Below are 5,980 nucleotides of genomic sequence, written 5' to 3'. Positions count from 1 at the left end.
TTGCAGCACCTGCAAAAATAGGTTAATTGTTTGAAAGGGGACCGGGGACCACCACGCTCGCCTCGCGCTCCGCAGGAACTGGGGCGGAGAAGCCGGGCTCGCGCGAACCTATAGTCCGGCCTATGCAGATGAGGCGCACCCAGGGCGGCCTCCCATTGGCTGGCCGGCCCCCCTCGCCTTCCCCTGATTGGCCGGGTGGCGCCTCTCGCCAGCTCAGCCTCTCGGCGCGTGCGCTACGTGCCCGGGCTGCCTCTTCTTGCTGAGGCTGCGCGCGTGGAAAATCCCCATTTTGCTAAACGCAGGGGGGGGAAGTGGCTGCCGGGAACGGCCTCTCCCCCGTGCAAAATGCAATGGTTGCAAAGGGAGCATGCGCTGCTGGCCCACACTTTTTTGTTTTTTTAAATAATTTTTTTTATTTTTTTCTACAGTTCCATACATTTAATTAACATTGTCGTTTAATCCCTTCTAAGCCTTTGTTTTGATCTACAATATACAATATTACATATATCTACTCTTGTCTTCCCCTCTTCCCTCTTCTATCACTAACTTGTCTCAGTAGTCAAAAAGGGCAAGAGTCCAGTAGCACCTTAAAGACTAACAAAAATATTTTCTGGTAGGGTATGAGCTTTCGTGTTATGAGCTTTTTGTTAGTCTTTAAGGTGCTACTGGACTCTTGCCCTTTTTGACTACTGCAAACAGACTAACACGGCTACCCACTGTGAATTAACTTATCTCAGTAATCCTCTTTGCAATTATCTTCTAATTCATTATAAAACATTCTGCAATTATTATAAAATACTTCATTTCCTCATTCATTTAATTCTACAATATCACTATTGTTAACAATTGAATTAGACTCAATCATAACCTTTAACATTTTTCATACTACGGTAAGTTCATTGTTGCAGTATAAAATCCATGCCTCCCACTCCCTCACAAATTCATCATTGTCTTTTTGATTTACTAGCGCAGTCAGTTTCGCCATTTCTGCTAGTTCAAACATTTTATTTATCCAGTCAGTTTTGTCCGGTATCTCAGACATTTTCCGTTTAGCTGCATAGACCATTCTTGCAGCTGTGGTGGCATAAAGTAAAAAAGTTCTTTGTGTTAAAATATGTTCTGGTATAATGCTTAACAGCATAATCTCCCAAGTTTTAGGGATATTTTGTTGTAAAATTAATCTTAGCTCACTGTAAATCATATCCCTTGGCCCGCACTTTTTGAGGGGAGGGGGGTCTCCCTACACACGTGCTCATACGCTTTATGGAACTGAACGTCAAGAAGACAAAAGTAATGACTACAGGAGAATTACACAACTTTAAGATTGACAATGAGGAAATTGAAATTGTTGAAGACTTTCTGTTCCTTGGTTCTATCATCAACCAAAAGGGAGACTGCAGCCAAGAAATCAGAAGGAGGCTGAGACTGGGAAGGGCAGCCATGAAGGAGATAGAAAAGATTAGGAAGTGTGAGGATGTGTCACTGGCCACCAAGATCAGGTTAATTCATGACATCATATTCCCTACTACTATGTACGGGTGTGAGAGCTGGACAATGAAGAAAGCTGATAGGATAAAAAGTAGATTCCTATGAAATGTGGTGTTGGAGGAGAGTGTTACAGATCCCGTGGACCGCCAAGAAAACAAATCAGTGGGGTTTAGATCAAATTAAGCCTGAACTGACCCTAGAAGCAAAAATGACTAAACTGAGGCCGTCATACTTTGGACATTTTATGACAAGACAAGAGTCACTGGAAAAGACAATCATGCTAGGAAAAGTTGAAGGCAGCAGGAAAAGAGGAAGACCCAACGAGAGATGGATTGACTCTATAAAGGAAGCCACGGCCCTCAGTTTGCAAGATCTGAGCAAGGCTGTTAAGGATAGGACACTTTGGAGGCCACTGATTCATAGGGTCTTCATGAGTCGGAAATGACTTGACGGCACTTAACACTCACACAACATTTTATATTTAAAAACATTGTGCGCGATACAACCAAGAATCTAGCACTGTTGTGTCTCGTGTCTCAGGGAGAGATGCAGCCTCAAATCCTGTACACAACACACAAAATCCAGACCTAACATGCCCTCCCTCTGTGTGTGTGTCACTGACACGCTCACATTTGTCCCAACTTTCGCCCAAGGAGTTCAGGATGAACACACGAAGCTGCCTTATACCAAATCAGATCCTTGGTCCATCAAAGTCAGTATTGTCTACTCAGTCCAGCAGCGGCTCTCCAGGGTCTCAGGCAGAGGTCTTTCATATCTCCTACTTGCCTAGTCCCTTTAACTGGAGATGCTGGGGAATGAACCTGGGATCTTCTGAATGCCAAGCACCTGCTCTACCAACGAGCCAGGGCCCTTCTCCCTCCCCATGGAATACATGGTTTTGCATTTTATCCTCACAACAGCCCTGTGAGGTAGGTTAGATTGAGAGAGACCTACTGGCTCAACTCCTAGTTGGGACATTCCTGGAGATTTGGGGCTGGAGTATGGGGAGGGCAAGGTTTGGAGAGGGGAGGGACCTCTATAATGCTATAGAGACCACCCTCCAGAGCGGCCATTTTCACCAGAGGAACTGATCTCTGTGGTTTGAGGGTCAGTGTAATACCAGGAGATCTCCAGGCCTCACCTGGAGGTTGGCAACCCTGCACGGTGAACCCACTTCTGCTTATTGTTTCCCGTTTACTCCGTACTAAGGGGTCAGAGGATCATGCACGTCAACACACAGATAGGAAGAGTCGCTAAGTATCAACTGTACAACTTAATTCCTTTCTTTGCATTATTTACTGTAAGCTGCTTTATGAGAAAAGCTGAGTCTAAACCTTTTAAGAGCAGACATGGATTTACAGGCTGGAGACAGCAGATCTGGGCAAAGCAGGCACTAGCGTTTCTTCTAAATGTTTCCCCATAACCCTGCTACATTCGGTTATGTGTTTCTGAGCATGTGTAGAGTTCCTCGCTGTCCCTTGGGGGGCGTAGAACTTAAAAAAATTAATTTCATTACAAATAAAACTTCTCCTAAATTGTTACAGTACAAAAAAATACACATCTATTATTTATTCAGAACGAGGAAGAGAGAACTTTCTCTCTGCTTAGGCATTCTGATGGAAAACCAAAAACATTTATAGAGGTTTGCTGGATTCATCCTGATTCAGTAATCCATCTATTACTTCAGAGGTATAGTAGTAGCCAGGTTGTTCTCTATCAAAGTTTGATAGAGCCAGCGTGGTGTAGTGGTTAAGAGCAGTGGTTTGGAGTGGTGGAGTCTGATCTGGAGAACCAGGTTCGATTCACCACTCCACATGACCCGCGGAGGCTAATCTGGTGAACTGGATTTGTTTCCCCGCTCCTACACACGAAGCCAGCTGGGTGACCTTGGGCTAGTCACAGAGCTCTCTTAGCCCCACCTACCTCACAGGGTGTCTGTTGTGGGGAGGGGAAGGGAAGGTGATTATAAGCCGGTTTGAGTCTCCCTTAAGTGGTAGAGAAAGTCAGCATATAAAAACCCATTCTTCTTCTTCTTTTACAGATGCAATAGGCCAAAAACCCCTCCCTGGCTACAGCAAATCTCACAGACCTGGGCACTGCTTAGAGGTACGTGCCTTTTTTCTTTTTGCCATCAAGTCATAGACAACTTATGTCAACACTGTGGGATTTTCAAGGCAAGCGATGGTCAGAGTAGGGTTACCACCTTCGGGTAGGGAAATACCTGGAAATTTGGGGGGTAGAGCCTGAGGAGGGCGGGATTTGGGCAGGGAATGGACTTCTGTGGGGTATAATGCCATGGAGTCCACCTTCCAGAGCAGCCATTTTTCTCCAGGTGAACTGAACTCTACCACCTGGCAATCAGTTGTAATAGTGGGAGATCTCCAGCCACCACCTGGAGGCTGGCAACCCTAGTTCAGAGGTGGTTTGCCAGTGCCTGCCTCTGCATAGGGACCCTGGACTTCCTTGGTGGTCAGTACTAACCAGGACTGGACCTGCTAAGCTTCCAAGATCTGACGAGATCGGGCTAGCCTGGGCCATCCAGGTCAAAGGTACATGCCATAGATACAGAGAAATAAGCATCCGTCAATATCCTCAAGCGTGATCAACAATTTAGCCTCAGTTTTTCCCATCTCGTAGGGTCACAGCCTTGGCCTGACAGTCCCACTGGATTTCCAGGCCCCGGTGAAGTGCATCTTCTCCCCACCACCACCCTTGGGCCTCTGCCCTGTGAAGACACTACCAACTCAGCCTCTGAATACATTCACTTTCAAGGTGCTATAAGGCTGGGTTGTTGCAGGCTTTATGGGGGGTGGCGGAGCGCTGAAGAATAACAGACAACCAGCATCAAAAACAATACTAGCCTAATATATTTTCTTAGGACCAATTTGAACATAACAAAATGGTGAGTAAAGTTTGGACACCCCCGGAACTCTTCTCCAGGGTAGATCTTTGGTGTTCTTTTTAAAATATAAATAAATAGAAAGGAGAAGGGGAGAGAAAAAGATGTTTCAGGGTATGGTATTAAACAGCAGCAACCTTTAGGCTGCGTGTCCCCCCACCACCACCACCATGCTTTGAAAAATCTGTTCTCTCTGCCTCCTCCCCACTTTTAAATGGAACACTTAGCTTGAAGAAGAGTTCTGTGAGACTCAGAAACTTGCCAGGCTTCACTCAGTCCAATTAAAAGTATGTGGGGTTTTTTGTCTGTTTTCGAAAACGTGGCTACATTGTCTTCCCAAACTGTAACCTCATACGACAATGGGCAGGCACAGAGCTGCTGCCCGGATCTGGTGCTTCTACCTGAACTCCAACATGGTCTGAATAATTTGTACATTCCAGGGTTGCGTGCCCGCGCAAGACGAAGCCACTGTAGCCGGAGGCAGCAAAAAGCAAGCATGCGTGCCGAAAATCTTGGCATTGTTCACGTGTTGGTATAATTTTTCCAAACATCAGCATATTTTTTTAAATAACGTACTATAGTACCAGTTGGCAGGGGCAGGGGAGTCCAGGCTAACGTGGAAAAATGTCACTGTTCATTCATGTCCATCTGCCTGGTTCTCTGTATATACTTGCTTATTTCTACCCCTTTCTTTTAATTTGTTCTGGGATAACTGAGCGGCTTGGTGGTGTGTGGGAATCTGGATTCGCCACCGACTAACCGGGTTCTTGGCATGCTCATTTAAAACAACAGCATTCTTTCTCACAGGGCAATAGAGATCTTGGTGGAAAGATGGGAGCAGAAAGTAGAAAAGGAAATAATGAGCGCTGGCAGGAAGTAGAGGCCTGATTTTTGAGAGATCGGCCGGTCTAGAGCTCCGCCACAAAGTCACAACATAATGGAGCAAGGAAAAGAGATTGGAAGTCCTTCCATGTTCAGGATAACGGGGGAAAGGCCTGCCACAGGCAGCAGGTTTGACATATGAATAAAGGACACCCATTTGTCAATGATTTTAACACCATTGGGGGAAATGGTGAGCCACCACTTGGATTTTCTATCTCAGGCCCCCAAATCTCTTGGGCAGTCTCCTTTGAAGAATGCAATCCTAAACACTCTTACAAGAGAATAAATCCTGTATGCATAGTGAATGGCCATAAAAACATACAAACTGTCCAAGCACAGAAATATGCCCCCCAGAGATAAAAGAGAAAAGACCAAAAGATGTTTGCAGTAAAGGCAAAAGCAAATGGATAGGCTTGCCAACCTCCAGGTAACAGCAGAAGATTTTTTTTTCTTGGAATAAGAGTTGAGCAAGTGTGCTGTATTACTTTTGAAACCTCCAGGTACTAGCTGGAGATCTCCTGCTGTTACAACTGATCTCCAGCCGATATAGATCAGTTCACCTTGGGGAAATGGCTGCTTTGCCAATTGGACTCTATGGCACTGAAGTCCCTCCCTTCCCCAAACCCTGCCCTCCTCAGGCTCCGCCCGCAAAACCTCCCACCAATGGCGAAGAGGGACCTGGCAACCCTACCAATGGATAACTAAAGAATC

Source organism: Euleptes europaea, chromosome 19 (genome assembly GCF_029931775.1).
Source record: "Euleptes europaea isolate rEulEur1 chromosome 19, rEulEur1.hap1, whole genome shotgun sequence".
Lineage (NCBI taxonomy): Eukaryota > Metazoa > Chordata > Lepidosauria > Squamata > Sphaerodactylidae > Euleptes > Euleptes europaea.
Note: the sequence above shows the minus strand (reverse complement) of the source record.